The sequence below is a fragment of the Equus przewalskii genome, chromosome 18 (assembly GCF_037783145.1).
Source record: "Equus przewalskii isolate Varuska chromosome 18, EquPr2, whole genome shotgun sequence".
Taxonomy (NCBI): Eukaryota; Metazoa; Chordata; class Mammalia; order Perissodactyla; family Equidae; genus Equus; species Equus przewalskii.
The window spans coordinates 25,359,775-25,383,530 of NC_091848.1; the positions used below are offsets into that span (position 1 = coordinate 25,359,775).

Below are 23,756 nucleotides of genomic sequence, written 5' to 3' on the forward strand. Positions count from 1 at the left end.
TTAAAGAGCAGGGGCCATTTTTTTAAAATTATGAAATATGTAAGGCATACCAAAAGATAGGGAGGATGCCATCTTTACACTTTCATATCCCCATATGGCTTCTGAGAAGCACAGTACAATACCTCACATGCAGCAGGCACTCAGGAAAGGTTTGTTGATTTGTAGTACTAACTTCCTTCTTATACTTGTACAATCATCCTTTCTATCCCTTGCAGATTATGTGGAATCAGAATCATTTTCTCTGGTGACCTAAGCTCTCAGGGTCAATGCAAATATATTCTGATATTCATGGAAACAGTAGCTGCTCTGAAAGGCCTTTGGAACAGTGGTGCCCAAATGAGACCGTCCAAATTATTGATGGTGATTAGAACTCAGAAGTAGTGAAGTGTTCTATTCAGAAGACTTAAAGTTTAAATAAAGGAATGAAACAATAATGATATAAATAGTTAATAAGAATATGGATTTGGCCTTAAAGGATGGAAGTAGTTGGTTATCTGTGTTCTCTGTTGTGTCCTTTAGCGATCACTGATTTTTTTTTTTTAAAGATTTTATTTTTTTCCTTTTTCTCCCCAAAGCCCCCCGGTACATAGTTGTATATTCTTCGTTGTGGGTCCTTCTAGTTGTGGCATGTGGGATGCCGCCCCAGCGTGGCTTGATGAGCAGTGCCATGTCCGCGCCCAGGATTCGAACCAACGAAACAGAGGGCCGCCTGCAGCGGAGCGGGCGAACCTAACCTCTTGGCCACGGGGCCAGCCCCAATCACTGATTTTTTTGAGCAGACCCAACAAGTGGCTCATGGACGACATGGTTTTGAAGAAAGGAACACTCTTGGGTTGAGGACAGGTTAGGAGGAGATTATTCACACATGTGTGGTGTCGGGGGAGGATAAGAGCTTGGTGTTAGATTCAGGAGGATTATGAAAGAGACCAAAGAAAATGATAAAATAACCCTTGAGAAAGGAATAATATTGATCACGAAGCTCAGGATAAAGTGAGTCCATAAAATATCTAACTCTCTGATGTGAGTATAATAATTATGTGAAACTTTTCCCTCATATTTGTCTCCCAACAATATTTGTAGCCCTTTGTCCCAGTTTCAGTTTAGCTACTACTTCCTTATTCCGTTTCCAACCGCCTTGCTTAAGAGAGTATGTCAAAGTATAAACCCTACCATGTTACCTCCTCGCTGGAGTTCCCTAGCTGGCACCTATTCTGGATTTTCTGCCTTGATTTGTGATAACATCTAGTCCTCCTCAGTGGAAAACTCTCTCTCGTCGTCACATCCAGCCAGTCATTATATCCTATCAATTCTGCCTTCTAAATATCTCTCAAATTCTTTCCATTCTCTCTGTAGTAGCGTTTTTTCATCTTCCATCCTCCATCCATCCATCTTCTACCCTTAACAGAATCATCTTTCAAATCTAATCATGTCACTTCCCTTCACCTCTCCATACTTCTGTGCCCATAGGAGAAACAAAAATCCTCTAATCTACCTTTCCAGCCCTCTCTTCTACATCTCTCATCACCTTCCAGCAGGCTTGCTGACATTTTTCCCTCTCCCCAAATCACCACGTGATCTTTCGCATCTCCACGCATTGTGCGTGCCTGTTCCTCTGGCTGATGTTCTTTATGCCTCTTCCCTATTCATCCTGGACAGCAATTTTCCCTTCTTTGTGCTTCAAAAATTTAAAACATCTCCCTTGCAGAGCTTCTCATACTACTTAGTAATCATTTACTTATTTTTTCTCCTCTAATAGATTGTAAGCTCCTCCAGAGCAGGGGTCCACAGTGTTGTTCATCTCAGCATCACGCTTATTGCTTAACACAGAGCCAGCACCCTAGGTGATTAACAAAGCATTTACTGAATCAGTCAGTGAATGAGCTGAAGAGAAAATATCTGATAAGTGACCACCTTATCCACTGATAAGTGGTGGCTAAAGGATGCAACAGTGAACACAGATAACCAACTACTTATATCCTTTAAGGCCAGTTTTTAGGTGTAGTCTTGTGATTTTGATAGCAAATTTACTGAGTGCCTTTCTCGGATGGCTGTGGTGAGAACTGATGTGAGAATGTCTATAAAAGTCCTTGAATATCTTAGAAAATGTATCAGGTGTAAGCTTTATGTATTTAAACTGCATACCAAACAAAAAAACAATTGTTTTAGCACTTCTGACTTAGATTCTCTTTCTAAGAATGATCTCAGATGCCCTTTAAGGCTTACTGTAAGAACTCAAAAGTATCCTGTGTTTTTCTTTCAACTTGTCATTTTCTGATTATTTTTGTAAACTTGATTCTCTGCATTGTTTTCCTTATTAGGATCATGCCTGACTTACATCTTCTTTTTACCTGCTTATATCATCTTTACAATTAACACATTTGGAGGAACCAGTCCAAAGCAGCTAAGCCCTCAGCCTGCAGTAAGAGGCAGAACGTATTCAGCCACTAGGGCCCCTTGTTTGGGGGCTGTGCAAGTTTACACAAGTACATACATGCAAAATCACATAGCTTCTTGCTAGATTAACTTCTCAGTTTTCATTCTATGGTAAATAATGTCACCTTTTTCTTCTCAAGACATCTTTGTAAGTTCATTAAAAATAGATGAAGCAGCTCTGAATCTATTGTTTGTTCTCTCTGACTTGAGGACTTTTTTTGCCCAGAGCTTCTTAAATCCTAATTTCCCCTCTAATTGCCAATATTTAAAGTATGAGAATTTTCCCTATAATTTCCTGAATTCAGAAATTTGGTATGGGGTTTAGGGGGCAGGGAGGTTGTATCTGAGAGTTATTTTTAAAAATCTGACGGCACTGTATTCTTCTGCTGTGGCGGAGTCCCTTGTCTGGACTCGGAGCTGCCCTTTTCTTTAGTCCCTGCTATGGATGGCTGCACTGATAGATGGATGCTCCTAAGGGAGCTTCATGGATCAGCCCTCAGACCATTACCATGTAGCAGGATTATAATTTATAGCCCCAGATGGTGACTAACTACCCCACCACTCCCTATTTACTTCAATAAAGCAGCAGAGGTATTAACTGTTAAATTGCTTCCTTCTAAAAATAATTGATGCTATTTGCAAAGGGCTTTGTATACAAATACTTATAAAAGCATTGAAAAAAGTAAAGTTTCATCAGAATGGGAAGAACATTATTCATTCTAATAAAAAATAAACAACCACATGGTCAGACTTATTTTTCTTGGCCCACTTCTGTGTGAAAATGAGTTTTTGAGACACAAATTCTGGTCAGATTCCTGCATTTTTATAGGAGGATGTCAGCTCTTTCTTCTTCTTGGTTGATTGTTAAAGCTTATGGGTCTGCCCCTTGCATGAAAACTCAGAATATTTGCATTCTAGGTTCTTGGCAGAGAATAGAACCTATAATTCTTAGCTGCTCCATCCTTTTTGAAAGCTTGAGTGTGAGGAATAATGGTCAGGGAAGATTTCCTGAAGGAGACGCAGTCCATGCCCTTCTGGATTAAGTCAGACTTTCAAAGAGCTGTTTACTTGGCATCTCTTACTGTAAGTATTGCTCTTCTGGAATACTTGGGAATCTTACCTTGTATGGAAAGGTGCTCTAAAAACTGGCCTAGGAAAGATGCTACTGTATTTGCTGTGAGGGTATCGTTGAGGATATTTTATCATTTTGTGCGGATCAGTGAAAGAAAGGCCTCTCTGGCTTCAGGACAGGTAAAAGTGCTTCTCCTGGACGCTTGATACGTTTTTATCTTACTTGAGCACTTAATTGTGTCTTTCTCTTTACTTTGATCCACAGAAAGTTCTCCAAATTTGCAAACCATCTTTAACAGTTGTAAGCATACAAATTATTTTTGTCTACTGCTTTTTACTTTGGGGGTTTTGTTTTGGCTTTTTATTTTTGTTTTTTCTTCATCTATTTACTTATATTGTGTGCATTTTTGTCAACAGCCTCAAGATCTTTTTAGAACAAAGTCCATGTGTCTTTCTAATGTGTGTTTATTGAAATTAATTTAAGACATTGAACTTATTATACTTAGTCTCAAATAAAACCATAATATCATCACTTCTGAATTTTAGTTTGTGGCTGTATATCTCTTTGAATTCTTAAGGTCTTTAACAGCTCCACAGTGTGAACCGTGGACAGCATTTATGAGGCAGGATCTAGGAGCCAGATGACGCCTGGAAGTCTTACTGTGTAATTTAATCCTGGGTGCTGTGTTGTTTGGCTTCACTGGACTCCAAGTGTGCATATATAATTATGTGCGCATGTGTAAAAAGCCCAACCCTGATAGGAAAGAGAGGGAGGAACATCATTAGCAGAGATTAGATTTGTCTCTCCAGCTGGGCGATGTGCCTCTGAATTCCAAGGGCTTTCCCCTGTGTAAATTATTAGACTGACTCAGCTGCTGTTCAATTCCCCTCTGGCTGAACTGCTTTTGCTAATGCTGTTAAGCTGTGGCTCAGGAGGCAAAATGTCCTGAGGTACTAGATATATCTTCTGTGTGTAAAAAGGAAAACCTCCCTCCTTCCCATATTCACAGGATAGTGGTATATAGTCTTCTCAAATCAAAGATAAAAAGGCAAAAATGGAGCAAAAGACAAACCATGTGCCAAATTTGAGCTACATATAGTGCTTTGGAAATTGTTAGTAGACTGAATTAATTCCTATCCAGCTAAAGCAAATAGGAGTAATCTAATCCAAAGAGTTTAATTTGGATCAGTTGAGACTATCTGACTTCAGATCTGCAGCTGTTCTGAAATCGGTGAAGTCTAAAAAAAATTAACCCACTCAGACGGCACTCTGAACCAAATACAGGTTCAGGGCCACGGAGGGCCTTGTCTGAAGTTCTTTAGCAATAATAGTACACTAATAATGTGAAAACTTGCACCTTTTTACTATAGCATGAAGCACAAGGCTTAGTGTACTAGACGTGTCAGTTGGTTGAGTAGAATTCACAGCTACAGTAAATGATCTGTTTCAGTTTCTTCTACTGACAAGGCTATACGTATGTTGTGCTAATGCAATTCAAAAAGGCATGGTGTCTTCTCTAATTTTATTGCCTAAAGGTAGCCAACTTATTGATATAGATAAACCTAAAGGTCAGTTTATCCATTGAAGGTCAGCGAGAATAAATGAAGTGCACAGATAATATAAGAGGTGTAATTAAGTGATTGCTTTAAATCTTTTTTTAAAGTCATTACCAGTTTTTTTCTTACGAACCCTATTAACAAGTAGCAAAATTGTCTGACCCCAGTGGGGTTTTTTCCCCCCTCATTCCATTGTTTTTGCTTTGGAGAAAGTGTTAATATGCTGAGAAATAGGACTAAAATAGAATAAAATGTAAAGAACAAGGAAATCACATAGCAATGGGATCATCCACTCATCAGTTTCAGGACTGTAAAATGCCCAGCACAGTACCTAGGCACTCAGCCACAATCATCAATATTAGCAGCAGTAGCAGCTGGCTATCCTTAGACTCTACATAAATAGTAGCCTAAATCATGCATCAATTTAAGATTAAATACTGGATGTGTTTGAGAACTTATTACCTTACCTCCTGATAGTGAAGACTTTATGAAGAGGGGAAAATTTTAAACACAAAAGATTAAGAGAGAGTGTGAATTTGCAATGAGCAGAATGGCATTATAAGAACAGGTGAAGGAGTTAGCACTTCTCTAAGAAGGGGTCTCCTGTAGCTACCATTGCCAGCCAAGGCAGAGAGGAAAGCACGCTGGTGGGGGTGGGATAAATTCTGCGGGGCAAATTGGTGGCAGAAGTTCACACTTGAATGTGAGAGCTGCTTTACACCTAACAGGCTGTAGAAACTAAGTGGATTATTATTAAAAGTGAGAGCTGGCAATCAGGCCAGCTTCACAGGTGTATACCCTGTGCAGTTACACAGGGCCCCGCACTTGGTTTTATGTTGTGCTGCCTCTATCTTGAAATGCTTGATAGTTCTTGAACAAGGGGTCTTGCATTTTTATGTTGTATTAGCCCTGCAAATTTTGTATCCAGTCCTGTTGTCAATGTATGAAGTTGTCAGCTGTTCTCACTAGCAATGTATCTTATCTTAGTACATTGAACACTTGCTGTGGCATGTGCCCCCCACCCCCATTTTTTTGTTTGTTTGTTTTTTTTGGTTTTGCTGAAGAAGATTCACCCTGAGGCAATATCTGAGCCACTTCCTCTATTGTGTATGTGAGTTGCCACCACAGCACAGCTGCCGATGAGTGGTGTAGGTCCCTGTCCAGGATCTGAGCCCAGGCTGCCAAAGTGAAGCACCTGAACTTAACCACTAGGCCACGGGGCCAGCCCCTGTGGCATGCCCCTTTTTGCTCTAAGGCCAGCATGTTTATTCCTTCCTGGCTACTGTTAGATTTCTAAACGAGGCTCTGAAGAATGTGTTTGTAGCAATGAATGACTTAAGGGAAACTCTGCATCAATTTTATTCCCCCAAACAATGTTATTTCACTAATAAGGATATATGCATTATTTAATGTAATAGCATAATTTGAGAAACTACATATTTTACTCATTCCAATTACTGTGGTCTTGAACAAAAGTTTTCTGATTTTTGTATAAGTAATGAGTAATGGTTTTTATGAAGCCAAATTCTTCTGATCTGAGAAAAGGGGCTTGTTACAGCATTCAAAACCTTTCATAACAAAAACGTGACACCACCCCATAGTTATAGCTGTGCTTATCCCTGCCCTCCGTGTACCTTATGTTCCAACTATTCCAGACGGCTTGATATTTCTGGAAAATCTCATTTATTTTCTTGCTTTCCGTTCTTTTCTTTATGGGATTCTCTTTGACAGGAATGTATGCCTTCTTCCAAATAACACCCCAGCCTCCCCCAGCCTCCACCCTTTCTCCACTGGTGTGACTCTCTCTCTTCCTTCAAGGTCCCACTTTGTTGCTGCAATGTCGCTTCCTCTATGAAGTTTGCCCATAATATTCTCTATCAGAGTTAGTTGTTGCACTCTCTGTTGTGCCATAGCCCATACAGCTCTTGAAGGCTTACTTAATTCTGTCTTGCATTGTAGTTGTTTACTTGCATATCTGACACACTAGGGTATATACTCCTTGAGGGTAGGACTGGCTAATCTGTCTCTATTCCATCATCTATGGCATCATAGCACAGTGTCTGGCACATACTCAGAGCATTTTTACTGAGTGAGTGTCTTAGTCCATTTGGTCTACTATCACAAATATCATAGACTGGGTGGCTTATAAACAACAGAAATTTATTGCTCACAGTTCTGGAAGCTGGAAGTCTGAGATCAGGGTGCCAGTGTGGTTGGATGAGGGCCCTCTTTGGGTTGCAGATTTCTTGTTGTGTCTTCACAGAGTGGAAGGGCAAGGAATCTCTCTGGAGCCTCTTTTATAAGGGCACTAATCCCATTCGCGGGGACTCCACCCTCCTGACCTAAGCAACTCCCAAAGACCCCACCTACTAATACCATTACCTTTGGGGGCTGGGATTTTGACATATGAATTTGGGGAAGACACAAACATTCAGACCAGAGCAGTGAGTGACTTGGAAGGATTACTCTAGTTCCTTTACAGTATTGTCTTGTGTGTTTAAAGCACTTGGTTGTAATTCCCTAAAATGAAACAATCAATTGACATCAGTTGATCTTGTTGGGAATAATTTTAAGAATCATTTGTGGAAGAGAGAAATAATAAAAGCAGGGCTGTCACTGAGAATGAGGCCTCTTAGAATTGTATAATGTAGCAACCTGGGTGAAACAGTAGCAAGAGTCCAGGAGTGGAAAAGTTAAAAAAGACTTTTTTAACTGGAGGGCCCCAGAGTAGTCAGGAAAAATTACCCAAAACAGTTTGAAGTCAGAAAAACAGGAAGCTTAGGGTACCATTTGACTCTCAATTTAGCCATCTCTAGCCAGCAATTTAGTTCTCAACTTTTCTTTTTGTAGCACCTTCCTTTAATTAGATTATACTGCCATGTCAAGAAAGGGCTTGAAATAAAGCCAGGAACATGGCAGCCCTACTTAGGAGTTTACTAAATACATTTTTATTCTACCACTTTGACTCTCAAACTAAATCCTAACTTTTATGAAATTTGAGTTTTTTCTTTTGATTCTGCCTGGCTGTGAGTAAGGAGAAAGAGAAAAAGAGAACAAATCAGAATCTGAATCTGGATCTACTGGGGTTATAAAATAATCAGACTCTTCTTTGAGCTTCTCTGTGACCACAGCCAATCATGCCTTTAATTTTATCCCATGGAATTTGACATATGTAGGCTAAAGGAAAGAGCCACTAGTTCTAAAACCGGGATTGTCCAAGGGGTAAGTGGGTTAATTTCTAACTTACTGGCACAATTGATAGAGCATCCTAGCCCTATGGTCATTTCAGTGATTGTGAGTAGAAGGCCATTTAGTAGACTAGGTATAGGGACTCTGTGATTCCTCATAGGTATTTAACTGTTTTCATGTTTTAAATTTTGCTGCTCAATTCATGTCAGTCTGGTGAGGTTGAGTGAATGGCCCATTGCAAAACCCATTCTCACTAATGAGTACTTGTTTTTATGCAAGGCAAGTAAAAAAGGGCTCCGTGGAAAAATCCTTCAAATGAAAGTTGGAAATAAGTGGGGTGGGATCATCCCAGAAGAGATGTGGGGTATATTCCCACATCCAGTAAAGTTAAAAAATTAATATTGAAAGTATGCCTGGAAAGGAAAGAAAATCATAAAAGCATAATAGAAACACTAAAGATCTTATGGGAAGGACACTTTGATTTGCCTCAGTAAATGATTTTCTGGCACCAGATCCTGGATCTTTACCTCAGCCTTTAATTCAACACTGATTCTGGGGTGGGAAACTCTAGGGATGGCTTTTAGATTCTAAGGACGTATAACCTTGACTATGTTAAACTCTTAGCTCGTTTTATTCTCTAAACTCATTATTAACTTTCATTTAGAAACACTCAAAAGTACCTCTGTCTCAAAAGGTATTAAAGGATTCTGAATACAAAATTAATTCTAATGTATAAATAAGTGGGAAGTTATAACTGTAAAGCAATGTGATTGCATTTTAACAAAGCTTGCCACAACTTACACAACTAAATGGACTTTGTCTTTATCAAAGGCATCCTAGCAAAGGTGTCAGGAAAGGATCAGTGTCCTTGGAAAACTGATAGTTTCGAAGGAGCCTGCTAGAAGGCTGTTGATGTGTTCTGGTGATTCTGCTATTGCTCAGGACAGCTTGGGGTCTTTGCCTTCAGCTGCCATTTGCAAATCTCAGTATTGGAGCTGGGGGTTAGAAAGGTTCAAGTCGGTTCTCTCTCCCCACACCCTGCCTCTGTTAACCATTGTTCTGTTTTCTGTCCCTGTGGTTTTATCTTTTGTATAAATGGATTTCATATAAATGGAATTATACAATATGTAGCCTTTTGTGTTTGGCTTTTTTCTCTGAGCCTAGTGCTTTTGAGCTTCACACATTTTGTTGCATGCTATATCTTTTCTTTTTATTTGTCTTGCTTTCATCTTAGTGGGGTTTGGTGGGGGGAGGGGAAAACCAGAGATAAAATCTTTATGTTCAATCTACCACATTTAACTAGAAATCTTTTTAACAATTTTAGAAAAAATCAAAAAATGTGAGTATAGAGTGAAATGGTCCAGTTTTGCAGTTGAAATTAAATTTATTTCAGGTGAGAAATGCCAAGACAACAGAGGGAAACCATTTGAAGATTTCAGGGTCTTGATTAGTAAGCACTCAATAAAATGCCTGTTAGTTTGATTTGCATCTACAACAATCTCAAAAGGAAGTTTTATTATCCTCAGTGTACAAATGAGGTATTTCTGTAACTTGCTGAAGACTTCATAGCCAGTAAGTGACAGAGCTGGGATTCAAATAAGGTCTTTCTGACTTGAAATCCCACATCCTTTCCTATTACAGCACATCATAAGCATAATGTAATGAACATGGAGAAAACAACTATTTGTAATATATTGGGCTTCATTATGGTCTGGTTCATTATAGTCCTGGGAGGAACCTTGCAGTAATGGTAGGTTAATCACCGATGAAATTGGCTCAGTGTGTTGTTTATGGCCAACTCACTAACACGTTGGGCATCATCAGAAGGGGTCTGGCAATGAAACAGAAAACAATATCCTCTCCTTAACCCACAACCAGGGGGCAGTGATATTTATAGCATAATTCTGGGTGATAGTCTTAAGGAAAAATGAAGCAAAGTTGGAGATGGATCAGACAGGAGCAATAGAAATGGTTCAGGGATGTGTGTGTCCTGCCTTAGGAATGCAGCCTGGAACTTTTAAGACCCATCAATGTTGAAGAACAAAGGTTGATACTTATAAAATCATGGTGTACAGATTCTGGAATTCTAGACTTTAAGGATATCAGCTAAACTTGAAAACCTTTTTGAATAAACTTTTAAAAGTCTTACTTTTAAATTTTGAAAAGGCATTTTTTACCTTGATTCATTAATTGATTGGACCTTTGTTAATGTCAGGTTCCATGCTAGGTGTTGGGGAAAACAATAATAAAATGGTCCCTACCCTCAGCAAGCTTCTCTTCTAGCAACAGAAACGTGTGTTGAAGAGATCATTTATAATATTCAATGTTAGTAATAAAATTAAGGCATTAAGGATTAATATAAAAATAAGTTCAACACATAAATAAGATTCTTTAATGGATTATGAAAGGCAACAAGTGATGTTTATGTTATATCCATTCCTTTTGGAAGTAGAAGTTACAAAAAATAATCACGCATCCTTTAAAGCTACTGTCAGAGGCAGCATATTAGGCTACAAGGGCCACTAGCATTTCATAGGTTCTTCAAGTAGAGTTGTCTCTTGTCTTCACTTTACAAAGCGTTGTCACTGTAGATCATGCCATGCTTTAAGAACAGCTGGACATACATACGCACAAATTTGCAAAGAGTTATTGAGAACCAGAAAATGGGAGGAAAAAAACTTTCTCACATAGCCAGAACAGACATCGTAAAGTTGATATACCAATCGTCGTTGTTTACTCATAGGAAGATTCTTCAAGCCTTTGTACAAAACCTAATCACTTTTATTTTCACACACTTTTAACAAGCTTGGTTATCTGATTTCTGAGCCGAGGACAAATTATAAGGACATATTAACTACTCAGGCAGATTTACTAAGAGCTTTGAGAAATGATGGCTAATGAGCTGGCTAGGGGCTTTATTCCAGACATTGAGACAGAAGAAAATTCAAATTAACTAAACAAGTGCAATAATAAAGCAATCATTAGCATTTCAAAAGGATTTTCCACTTTACAAATAGATTTACAAGTGTTACTTCAAACAGTTAACTTCTATTGAGGATTTTTAGATACTAACTTTTTAAAAAATGTAATATTTATGAACTTTTTAGGAACGTGTATTGAAAACGTGTGCTTGTAATGAGTTCAAATTATAATTTCTGAAGGGAGGCAGCTAAATACATCTTTAAATACTATCCTTGGTAATATTAATCTCTGTATTGAGGTGCTTCATACTGCCTGTTTTCTATCACAAATACCTTATTATTCTGCATTTATTTTTCTTTCCATTAGAACTGTCTTGTACATTTATTATTTTTTAACACTTAGAATAAATATTTAATATTTATTGATGCTTTTCCTTGTCATCCTCATCTTGGACAGATGGGACTTATCAAGGATCCTTTAGTAGTCTGCAAATTTCAACTATATATTGGGAGTAGAAATGGAAACTACACTAATGAATAATTAAACAATGGGTTTGATTTACTCTCTAGCACAAGGTCAAATTCACATTCCAAAACAGTGACATGAGACAGGTGAAAAATGATTGATCTTTGCCACCTTCAAATTTTTATTCTTGGCAAAGCTCGAAAACGTTCCATCATACATTTTCTAGAATATCATCTTGATTAAAAAATTAAAACTCAGGACTGCTTCTGTGAGCAAATGTTAAGGAGAAATGTAAAAGTCTAGAGCAATAGGATCTTTCACTAATATGGTATTAATTACTTCTCTATTAAAATTGGACGTTGGATCCAGAGTCTAGAGTTCCTTGCTTCTCTTGGAGTTTCACCCTGGTTATCTATAGTACAGCCTTCTCTGAGAAGTGACAAGAGCTGTTGGTGATTTGAAAAAAACTTCTCGTCCTATTCACTCTCTTCCCTCCGTTAGCTCTCCCTTAGGTTTCTGCTTTCACCTACACTGTTACTGTGATTAGGAACTTCAAAGAAGGGCAATTATGAAAATAGCAATAATCCAATTTCAATTGTAAAATTCTCCACAAATGACTGTTGAAACTACTTAGGTATTTGAAAATTATTCCTCTGGCTCTTCTGATGATTTTAGACACCTGGCTGTGGTCCCTTGGAAAATCGTGTGAAAAAAATCTCTGCTTTAATTTGATCCTGGCAAACCATCATTAGAATGAGCTGTATTTAAATCATTTCATTCACAGGTATTACTAAAATTTGGTAGGAAACCTGTTATCTTAAAGGAGGTAGTGGAGTTCTGTGCATTTAACAAATCCCCGTGTACAAAGGGAAGCCGCAGTCCTTGTTAATTCTTGCAACAAACAAATCTATTAATGTGAAGAAAGCATGTAGAGCACTGCTGTCCTGTAGAACTTTCTGTGATGATGGAAATGTTGTATTTCGCACTGTCCGATATGGCTGCCACTAGCCACATGTGGCTACGGAGCACTTGAAACAGACTAGTGCAACTGAGGAAATGAATTTTTAATTTTTTTAAATTTTAATTAATTTTAAGTTAAATAAGCACATATGACTAGAAGCTACTGTATTGGACAGTGCAGGTATAGAGTTTTAATGTTAAAACAGAATGAAGTAAACCCTAAAGAAAGTGGGCATATTTTGGAATTCTCCACTTATCTTTATTTGTTGCTGGGAATTTTTACCTTTCATCCTAAATATAGAACCTAAGTTTAAGGTAAGATGTGAATCTAGTCCTTATTTTTCTGACTTAGACCTTTCTTAATTAAGTAGAAGCCCATTATAATGTTGACAGTAGAGTGTTGTGACCAAGGGTATCGGCTTAGACTTGTACTCGGGCTCAGTCTCTGGAACTGGGTTCAACTCCTGTCTTTACCACTTAGTAGCTATAGGTGAGTAATTTAAACTCTCTGTGCCCCCATTTCTTTATCAATTATTATCGGGGTAATAACACTACATTTCTCAAAGGGTTGATGTGAAGATTAGGGAAGTTCCTATAGGAAAAGGGTTTAGAGCAGTGAGTGGCAATAATCTCAGTAAATGTCAGCCATTGTTATTAATGCATTGTTCATCACATTGCTCTGTGTGTGTGTACATGCATGTAAAGTTCTTGTCCAAAAAATAAATTGCATCGTATCACATCAAGTCCTGTACCAGGAGCTGAGGCTAGATAAGGAGGAAAAGAGGGACAAGGTATGGAGATAGGTAATACTTGGATTCTACTCTTAGTGAATTTACAAACTAATAGGAATGAGTTATTTCTCCTGAAAAATAGAAGTCATGGCCTTTTCATTGCTTCCTCCAATTCTAACAATCTATGATTCTGTCTTCCTAAGCAAGACCTTGAAAAGCAATCCAAGGATGGCAGAAGGACCCTTGACAACTTTTGCCTGCCAAATATATGTAAGACTTGCCCAAGAATAGTTTGTAGGATCTGCAGCTCTGTAGGAAATTCCAAATATATCATTGGAAGTCTGTAACTGATGCTCTTCAGTAGCTCAATTATACTAAAGTGGCAATGAATTATTTGGTTTTAATGTTATACAGTATAAAACAAGTACAGAATGTGTTATATTCATATCTCTACTTAAGTTATAATTTTCTGTCCAACTAAACAGTCCAAATACTGACAGTAAATTTAATGGGAAAAGAGAACTTCCATTATATAATTTAATTCAAAAAGACTTCCCTTCCTCTCTCACTTGCTTAAAGTCATAAACAGTATCTCCTGACAGCAGAGCCAACCAATTCTTACTAAGCAGTATGCTATTCATCACCTCCCTATGACTGGAATATATTTTAATAGCAACAGTTAGCATCAGGATACTACTTCATAGCTTGAAAAGCACTTTCATGTCCATTATCTCTTTTAATACTTACATAAATTCCATGAGGAAGCTGATTTTTTAGAACCCATATGTTGCAAGCTGCCTCCACTATAAGTACTTAATTACAACATGGATATCCTTTAATTTTCATTGAAGAAATGCTTTTTTGGAGCATATTACATAGTATTGAGACTCATGGATGACCTAAATGTAGTAAATAGTATTTTACATATTTAGAGGGGAAAATATTCCCTATATTTCAGCCCAGGCAGAAAGAACAGATCATCCAATGGATATCCAACTGCTATAGAGCTCATGACTGACACCAGAGTTCAAGTTTCTCACCAAACTGAAATATCCAGAAGCCAGAGGTAGACCTTTTAGTAGCAGGGGCTCAGCTCTATGAGTTTCATTTCCAGTTTTGGCCATTATGTCACTGCCTTTAGCAGCAGGATCTCCAGTGGTTTGGTGCTTAGGGTCAGATCTACTTTCTGTCTTTCTCCAAGTACCCTATTCTGTGCCTCTGGAGGTTGACTTGTATGGATTGCATCAGTGGACTTTCTTGCTCTCTGATTTTCTACTAGGTTCAATCAGTGGGAAGCACGGGCAGAATCTCAGAGAGCAAGAGGAGAGTGAGGGTGGGGTTCAGTATTAATTCCCCTAGCTCCGCCCCTCTCAAGTCATCACACTTTGGTTGCATCCTTCTACCAAAGGCCACCTCACTCTTATTCGATAACCTTCTTCTATAGCTATGCTCTCCAAGCTTTGGTATCATTCTTTCATCTGCCCAGTTAACAGCCTCCTGGCTGTTACTAGCTTTGGGAAATAGCACCATCCCTTTTGCTTTTCCTACCCCTGCCTTTGTAAGTAGTCTCTTATTAAACTCTCTTCATTTGCCCCATTTGAGTGTGCCATCCATTTCTTGCCAGGGCCTGGGCTAATATAGGATTCTACAACTTCAGTGATAGCGCCTGCTTCTGCTGCCAGCTCATCATATAGGCAGTGTTCACACAGACTTCAGAAAATCTTAATTCAGAAAAATGATTATGTATATCATAGAAAGTTTCCTTAATTTAATCCCTAGTACATTTGGCATATGAATTAATCTCTAATTAGATTATTTTTTTCTTTAAAAACATACCTAGTCTACAAAGGAAGATACATATATGACATAGTAAACAAATGTAGTTATATGTTAATATCATGATATTTATTAGAAGTAATTATTAAATATGTTTTTATTCTCAACATCAAATTACTAATTTGTGCTACTCATACTATCTCCTAGTTAGGGGATTATTAATCTTTCAATATCTATAATTCTTCAAATTACATCCAAAAAATTTTTTTCTTTTTGCCAACTAGACAAGCCATAGAAACTGTAAGAGTGGTCAGAGTGGTCTCAGGGCCTGGGGTCGATAAACAGTGATGTCAAATCCTGCAGGCTGGGCCATTGCTTATTTCTGGGCTAAGTGGCTCTACTTAACCCCTTGGAAATAAATGATCTTTTCATTATAAAATGGAAGTAGCCATCCTTTGGGACAACTTTAAGGCTCCCTTTTTCTGTGGATATTTCCCTGAAATGATTAAGGACAAATCTGTTGTAAAATATATGTTCTCATTTGATCTTACTCCTTTAATGATATGGATATTATTATTAATAAAGAATATACTCTCATTTTAGGATAAAATGTTTATTAATTTAAAATATAAATAGCAAACTTTTATTAAGTGCTTACTCTGTGCCAGGTAATATGTTAAGCACTCTGTGAGCATTATCTCATTTAGTCCTCATTGCAACCCTATCAGGTAGAGACTCTTATTATCCCAGTTTTTGATTCTGGAAACTGAGACACACAAAGATAAGGAACTTCCCCATGGACAGAATCAGTATTAGGACCCAGACAGTTTGAAACCAGAGCTCACACATTTTACTACAATGTTAAATTTATTACTTAGGGCTATTTTTTAATGATTTTTCTAAGTTTGTGGGAAGTTGCTAATGTACAGAGTTCTCTAGGCCTAGAGCCACAACAAACTTTTTAGACTTTGCCCAAGGCATAGGGTGTTCATGAAGAAAATGAAAGCAAGCTGCCTGAAGACACAATGACGTTGCCAGGAAGATGGGTGACATGGAGTAGAATTAGTCCCTGAAAGGCAGAACATCTTCATGTCTACATAACGTGATGTGGAAACATGCGGATTTCTAGGGAAGAAATTCCATCATCTCCCTTGGGAACAGTTCTGCAATAGTTCTCCAATTTTCTAATTACTCTTTTGTTTAAAGCGTAACAATGTTGTCCTAGAGACATTTTCTTGAATCAATAAAATGATCTCCTAGTTTAACATAGCAATGTTAAAATCATGAGAATTAGGGTTTTTTCTCCCAAATATTAACTACATAGCATTAATATTCTCCCAAATATTATAGCTACATAGAGCTTCTCCCTTTTTTTTCAATTTAATTAAAACCTGGAATGTAAAAATAACTGCTATAATTAAAGACAAAGGAAATTAAATATGAAAAAGAAGTTACATACATTTGGGATTTTTCTCTCCCATTTTCCATCTTACTTTTCCCCTTTTGACCTGGTATCTCTCTGTTTACTGATGCTTTGTGCTTTCATTTAATTTCAAATGAATGTTACAAGCTCAACACCCCTCAATTTCTATGTATATTGATCTATCCTCCTTTTCTTATTCCCCTTTTCTCATTCTTTCACTTTTCTTAAAAAAGCTTACGGTCTTCCCTTTGCCTTCCTTTCGTATCCCTTGATTTTACATAAGTATTGAGCATATTGACATATATCTTTTTATTCTAGTTTTTCTAGTTAAAGACTGGGATATCTAACAAGTATCAAGGATTCACTGTGTACTGGGTGTACTATATATGCATTATCGCATGTAATCATCTAATCTGTTCTATATGAAGTGAATTCTGTCATCCCCAATTATAGATAAGGAGGCTTAGAGAGAAAGTCAAGTTAATGATTAAGATTTGAATCCAGGTCTATCTTCCTCTGGTGCTTTCCCTCTTTGCCCCTCACAGTCTTGCCCTCTATATGATGACGTGCATAGAATGTTCTGAATTGATTCATTGGGAAACAGTGTTAAACTGTGCATTATAGACCAAATTTTTTAAATAATCTTAATTTTAATAATTTTTAAATAATTTCAGTTATTTCAATTGTTCTCCTGAACTATTTATCTTTTTTTTTTCCATTTTCTTCCCAAAGCCCCCAGTATGTAGTTGTGTATTTTTAGTTGTGGGTCCTTCTATCTGTGGCATGTGGGACACCACCCCAGCGTGACCTGACGAGCAGTGCCATGTCCACGCCCAGGATCCGAACCAGCGAAACCCTGGGCCGCCAAAGCCAAGCATGCGAACTTAACCACTCAGCCACGGGGCCAGCCTCTCCTGAACTATTTATCTTAAGGAGAGTTATAGATTTCCAAAAAGAGAGAGGAAAGGCACAAAATGACAGGAAAGGAAAAGGAGAAAAGGGACTAGCATTTATTGAGTGCTTAATGTATACTTGATGCTTTTATCAGGGACCAACTTAAGTCCATAGTTCTATATATTCTATATTCCTTCCTTTTCTTTTTTTTAAAATTAGGATATCTCTCTATCTTCTGCTTTTCTATGAATAAATGTCCTGCTCAAAGTTCCTAAAGATAATTCTTTACCCAAGGTTATTTTTGTGATCCTAAATGCAAGAGTTTTAGTGCCTTAGCATGTAATTCATCTCGACCTTAGAACAGGGAAATAATCAGAACACTTAGATATGCCCTTGGCTCTTCATCTGTCTGGAGTTTCAGTTCTGGTAGTCAAACTTATTCTATCTTTTCCAGCTTGAATATGATTCTTACTAGTAGAAAAGGTAAAAACAAAATAGGAGTCGTCAACTTTTGTTTCTTCATTGTCATCTGTTTTTTTATTCATTTTTCTTTTTGGTTTTCTTTTCTTTTTGTTTATAATTATCCTTAAGACTGTTTGCAAGCCTTAGCACACACTGAAAATTAGGTTTCCTGATAATGACCTTAACATTTCATATCATTTTTCATATATGCAAATGTAGTAAAGTTGGCTCATTAGTCTATATGTTTAAAGCAAGAAAGATTTGGATTAAAAACTTCTGATTTAACAAGTAATGCATACTGATAATAGAAATTTAGGAAAATAGAAAATTTAAAAGAACAACAGTGATAACTACTGTTGACCTTTTCAACCTATTTTCCTGTTTTCTTGAAATGCTTCTATAATTTTTATACTTATTAACATTTGTATATTTAAAGGCATATATGTCTGTATCTTATTTTTTAAGACATTTTAAGTGAATTTATTCAGTTATTGATTTTCTTCTTCATATGGCAAGTCAGATTTAGGTCAGAAAATGTTGATTCTGTTCTGGAATAGTAACACTTGTAATATTATGTATTATTTATCATAGATTCATGGAGGTTATAGAGAAATCATTCCTTTGGTGAAGAAATATGTTTAGCCTTTGACTTAAGGTATATTTGAAGCCTCACAAGTTTCTATTTCTTGATAAGTTTATAGTCTACAACTGTGAAAATGAAGCATCTTTATTCATTTTAAAACCTACATTATAAACTTATTTTAACCTTAATCATGGTTGTATTCATAGGTATTAGTATTCAAATGGTAATCTGTCAACATGGAGGATTTGCCTTCTTGTAATTTTTATTTTTTGCTGCTCCAGCATACTTCAATATTATTAAACATTCATAATCTTAACCAAAAGTATAGATATAGGGTAGGCGCTGAATCAATATTTTTGAATACATGATTGTTAAATGCAATGTTATAAAGAAGATGGAGTGATGTAGCTCAGAGGATTCGGCTGATGGGAGCTTATTATTGTCCTGGGGGTTTCTCTAGAGGATTCACAGGAACGAGAGCAAGTTAGGGGAAGGGCGTGATTGTAGGCCACGCTTTTGATCTGATTTTAAATCACCTACTTATAATTTTGTAATTCCATTAAAAAGAGCTGTCTAATTTTTTTGAAGTTCAAATCAAGATCTCAGTGCCAGACCTCTATGGTGGGAGGATCGCTTTATGTTATTACTAAGAACAAGTGACTTAATCCCAGTTTTAAAATGGAATGATGCCCTAAGAGCAGAACTCTCTCTTATGCTCTAAATACTGCTATATGCATTTTAAAGAAAGGACCAAAGGTTAGGATGGCAGTGTCGTGTTCATTTTAAGGCGAGAAAATGCCAAGTAAAGAGAAGATAGCTTGGGAAGAGCTCAGCATCAATCAAGAAACCTCAGCAATAATGCTTAATTTAAAATTTTATTCATTGTTACTCATATTGAAAACTTTGTGTGGCAAAATTGTCCAAAATCTTTGATTTACTTGTATTTGTAATATAAAACTCAAAATCTGGTCTATTATAAAATTATTCTCTATTAGCAATATGGGAAAATTTTTATTATATAATAAAAGCACAAGAATTCGAGGGCCATTTGGCCCCATCGCCTCTTCCATTCCTCTTTTTCTCTGTCCCAAATCCATCTTGGCATGAGGCCAAGGTAATTTCCAGAAATTGGCAGTGCCCTGGCAAATGCACAGCTGCTGCTGTCTCCAACCCTTGGCTACTAATTTTGCACAAACCACTTCCTCCTCCGGGGGCTGGGAAATTCATAGGGTGAGGGATATGTGCCTGGACGGCAGATCCGGAAGCACCTACCTTGTGCTCGGGGCGGATTCAGGAGCCCTTGTAAGGACAGCAGCAGTGTCACCTCACCTGCAGCCCTGCCCACAGAACTTCCTCCTGACAAGGGCGGCATGCCAGCCTTGCCCTTTTACCCCCCTGCTCTGCCTTATCTTTTTCCATTTGACTTGCAATGTTTAAAAATCTTGCCTCGTTTCCTTTCTGTCCTCTTCTAATAAGTACTAGCTTTGACTTCTTATAGGTGAAAATAGCCAAACAGTCCATTCCCTTGAGGGTACCCGAGCCAAATCTGGACAGAGAGAGGAACTGAGAGGAAAAAAGACAGAGGTAGAGATGGTGGGGCTGCTTGTGTTCCCTCAGTTTCCACTTGCCAGCTTCTTCACTGGCAGTGGCAGTGTGTGGGTGTGCATACAAACACAGGTAAAATTTAGACATTTTTATCCTCCTACACTCTTCTTAAATGTAGAATCAGCTCTGATCATATTCAAATATAGTCATGGCGATGATTTCTTTCCCTTTGTTCTCATGACTCTCCATTTCTCTGCCTTTGTTGGTTGAGATTGGACTTGGTATTCTTGGTGAGCAGAGGACGCCTCTCTGACTACCCATCTTTATACACGTCTTGAAGTTTCCCTCACCTCTGCCCCCTCCCAGAGCAGTGCTGAGTCACCAGGAGCTGGGTGGCCTTTCACTGCTCTGTTGACAGGTACAGGGTCACCCTCCAGGTGGGTTCTTGTGCTTCCCTGGAAGGAGCTTTAGTGTATCTAGAATAACACTGTGAATTGCTGTTGCTTTTGTCATCAGTGGTCATGATAACCTGGCTATTTGTTTCTCTTTGAATAAACAGACAACCAGACTAGGGGACGAGCATAGCGTGAGGAAGGAGGACTCATCCCAGCTCAGCCACTCGTTAGTGGTTCTGTTGGGCAAGTCAGCAATCTCTCTGGGATTTGATTCTCATTTGATTCGTAAAACAGGTGGGTTGGACCATGTTCCTTGAAGGTCCTGTTACTCTTTGATGTCTTAAATATCAAAGTGAAGTGATGACTCTGCTGAAGTTCTCTTCCTTAGGCTCATTCCCAGTGCCAATGTGAACAAGTCCACTTCATGTGCACCCTTAACCTCTTAGAAATAGAGAGATTATAAAACAAACACTTGTTTTTCTAACTTTTTCTCTATGAACCGATTCAGTATGATATCATCAGGGAGAAAGTCAGGATAAAAATGGACACAATGGAAATTTACCAGGAATTAATATAAAGTCCTGTAGTTTGATTCAAAGAACAAATCGCACAAATATGTGGGTGGCTGAAATTCACATATACATTTGGGTATTTGCATTATCCTCAAGTCTGATGTGAGCCGATAGCATAATGTGTGCCCTGTGCTGTATGGGATAACCATGAGTCCCAACGGCAAAGGCAGACTGGAAGTTGACTGCTGAGGCAGTGGCCAGGTCACATAGTATGAAGTCAGCAGTCTTAAAAGACATCGTCTAGAGCAAAGTCAGAGAAGCCAAAGGCAATAGACAGTGAGAGACAGGTTGTAGCAGGAAATCAGCAAGAAAGCAAAATGAGGGATTCATAATGTCAAAGCTTAGAGACGAGCACAAAAGGAAGGGGATGGGGAGGATGAGGTGGGGGGAATGAAGGTCAGTTCAGCAAACAGCTATTGCTGTAACAAATAGGTCCAGCTTTTCTTTCTCATTCTTTCTTTCTTTTTTTCCAAGCTTACATTCCCAGGCAGCATCCCAGTCCCTAAATTTCTCCATGCCTGAGAACTTAAGTCCCTGTTAACCCACCCTTATCCAGTTAAAGTCATTTCTGATTTGTTTAAAGGGAAGACACTGCATTATTTCATGAGCTTTCAGAGGTCTCTATGTGAAGGCAGGAGTTACCTTTTTTGACAGGAAATACCAAACATTAGCAGCTATTTCATTATTTCTGGGTTACCAACCTTCTCCCACATGCCCTGGTCTTTTCTTCTTCCCTGCCTCTGCTAAAGCTCTTGTTCTTCCCTGACTTCCTTTCCTCTGTCAGTCTCAAACACATCTTCCTTTCAAAGGTTCATCTCAAGTCCTACCTCTTTCGTTCAGCTCAGTTGACTGATCCTGCCCGTCATTGTTTCCCTTCTCCCAGCAATGTATAACAGAATATGACACAGCGGGGAGAGCGGGCAGACAGAAGGTAATTCCTCCAATGTAATTATTAACTCCTTAACTAGTTTGTAAGCTTTGAAAGGAAGGAACTGTGTCTTACAGAGACTGCATGGTACATGGTACAGGAGAGAGTTTTAGGATAAAGAAAAATAACCTGGTATTCAATCCTGGCTCTATGCATTCTCTAGGTCTTAGTGTCCTTCTGTGAAAAACAGGGATAATGATTCCATACTCTGGCTTCCTTATACAAGGGATCAAATGTTTGGATCAAGATCATAGGCAACAGCATTTTTTAACCTGTGAAGCACTCTAAGAAAGTGAGGGGTTATCATAAGAGGTGCCATCATGTTGTAAAAAAGGCAAGGGAATTTGGGGATCTGAATTTTGAGTTAGATTTTAATTCTGCTCTACCATTTATTCAAAATATAACCTTAGAAAAGTTCCTTCTCTGTAAAATGAGAATGAAACTCTTACAAGGATTATTAGTGCTGGAGCTGACTTATACACCGATTTGTAAGAACCGATTGTGAAATATTCAGTAACTTGGCAAGTAGGTTGTTAAACTCTTATTAGCTTCAGATCTGCCATGGTAGGAATAGTTGTATCAGGTAAATAGGCAAACACTACAAGTCGGACCATTGGGTTTTTTTCTGGAGAGGTGATTTCCCAGCACATCGCTGATTATGTAAACAAGGCTCTGGAAATTGTACAGCACTTGGTCTTATTTGTTTAGAAGTAGTGATGGTAACAGTAGTAATATTCTGCATCGACAGAACCTAGCTTAGTGCATGGCAGAGCTCCTAGCACATATTTAATAAATACATTATTAATTTTACTTGGATTCACTCGTGTTATTTCGATACTTCTGCCCCTGAGCTAAAGGAGCCTCCATCTTTACCTCTCTTCAAATCTCTCTCTTCAAATTGTCTTTTTAAAATCAGATAACATAAATAAAAGCCTGGTTCAGTGCATGACACACACACAGTAGGCCTTAAACTCCCTATGTCCATAAGTGAGCTAATTACCTTCTTTCCAAATCTTATTTTCTTCTGATATTTCCTATCTCAGTTAATGGCATTGCCCATCTATGCATTATCCCAAGTAAGTTTTCTGAAAGTCTTCCTTTCCTCTCCCTTTTCCTCACCCACCCCCATGTCTAACCAATCACTAGATCTTTCCAAGTCTACCTCTTATCTCTTCATTGCCATTGCTACTGCCTTGATTCAGCCCCTCATCATTTCTTATTGAACTCCTGCTCCTCATTAATATCTTCACCTTCAATCCAACTTCTACTTCTGTAGATGTGATTTTAAATTACAAATCTGACCAAATCTCTCTTCCACTTAAAATTCCTTAATGGCTCTCTGTTCTCTTGAGAATAAAATCCAAAAGCTTTAGCTTGTCATACAGATCCACCATATTCTGACCTTTGCCCACCTTTAATAAGAACTATCGCCTGCTGCTCCCCCATACTACCTGGAATACCTAGTCTCACTTTCTTAGTGATCACTGGTTCACCCTCCAATTCAAACAAAATTTCCTCTATGACATCTGTAGACATATTTGATGTTTATTTTTCTGAGCTCCCACAGCACCTTGTACATGTCTGTGTACCATGTCTAGCCATATGGCTGTTATTATCTATTGGTCTTTCCCTCCAAATTGTAAGTTCCTAAAGTGTAGGAACCTATGTACCATTCATTAATGCCTAATACATTGTATAGCATGTAATAGGAGCTCAATAAGGGTTTAAGTGAATGAATAAGAGTTCAAAGGATTGAGTATTTTCATTGGTTCACTCACACAAATTAGTCGTAGGGTATGGAAATTTTAAAAAAGCTTAAAATTTGGGTCTCAGTAATGAAGATAAGAAAT

At 38.0% G+C, this 23,756-nt stretch overlaps 1 protein-coding gene across 15 annotated transcripts in view; it reads left to right on the top strand.

The window, feature by feature from the left end:
- Positions 1-23,756, top strand: part of MAP3K13 (mitogen-activated protein kinase kinase kinase 13) — a 165,042-nt gene that overhangs the window by 94,907 nt on the left and 46,379 nt on the right. For 6 of the 15 annotated variants that reach the window (XR_011529116.1, XM_070582457.1, XM_070582459.1 and 3 more), the window contains one exon: positions 20,571-20,700. The exons of the other annotated variants lie outside the window; for them this stretch is intronic. The gene's annotated coding sequence lies outside the window, so the exon portion shown is untranslated. The remainder of the gene's footprint in view (positions 1-20,570; positions 20,701-23,756) is intronic. 15 annotated transcript variants of the gene reach the window in all.